We start from the raw sequence: 1028 nt of genomic DNA, 5'->3' as shown, positions 1-1028 counted from the left end.
ATCGGGTTTTGGGGATGCTCCTGGAGTGCAGGGTGACCCTGTCGGGTTTTGGGGACCCTCCTGGGGCACGGGGTGACCCCATCGGGTTTTCGGGACCCTCCTGGGGCACGGGGTGTCCCTGTCGGGTTTTGGGGATGCTCCTGGGGTGCAGGTTTTCCCCGTCGGGTTTTGGGGATGCTCCTGGGGCGCAGGTTTTCCCCGTCGGGTTTTCGGGACCCTCCTGGGGCACGGGGTGTCCCCGTTGGGTTTTGGGGATGCTCCTGGGGCGCAGGGTGTCTTCCACGCCGGGTTTCGAGGCAGCCCCCACTCTGGTGCCGCCGGCGCGTGGCCCTCACCTGAGTCCCGGCCTGCGTGTCAGGGTGGTCTCGCCAGGGACCCCCCGTCCCTGAGCAGCCCCATTGCTTTCCCCTGGCTGGGAGCTGCTCCCACGGCACAGATGCTGCCGCTCGTGGCCCCGCTTCCTCGGGCTCGATGTCTGCCCCTCATCACGAGAGCAGTGACCCCCGGTGTTGCCTTGGCTTGGACGTCCGCTCTTCCTCATGCATTTTACATAAACCGCCTTTATCCACCTTGGTTTCAGAGATGGGGGCTGCTGGCCCCTCGAAACCAAATATTTACGCCTGCCCCTCGTCCCCTGCTCCTGCAGTATCGTTAATATAGCGAGTGTTTAAAGCCTGGCAGGGTGGATGAAGGAGGGGAGGGGTGAGGATAAGGGATTGATCTGTGATTTAAATAGAACTTTTTTTTTTTTTTTTGGTAACCAAAACATTTAGCTTTCCCTGTGAATGGTGGGTGGGTGTGTCAGACCCAGCACTGCTGCAAACCGCGCGCCACTGAAGACTGCTCAGGGCATAATTATCGTCTGCGATTCTTTCCCTTTTTTTTTAAAACCTTTTTTTTTTAATGTCTAACGAGTGATGCTGAGTCTGCTGCATTCCCAGGGAATGACTCACATGTTCCCTCTGACCTGGGATGTGTTCCCCGTGTTTAACTGCTTTTACTTTGATGGTAGGGTGAGCAGATGAGCG

The sequence above is a fragment of the Haliaeetus leucocephalus genome, unplaced genomic scaffold, assembly GCF_000737465.1.
Source record: "Haliaeetus leucocephalus isolate CR32 unplaced genomic scaffold, Haliaeetus_leucocephalus-4.0 Scaffold186, whole genome shotgun sequence".
Lineage (NCBI taxonomy): Eukaryota > Metazoa > Chordata > Aves > Accipitriformes > Accipitridae > Haliaeetus > Haliaeetus leucocephalus.
This window is presented reverse-complemented; position numbering follows the sequence as displayed.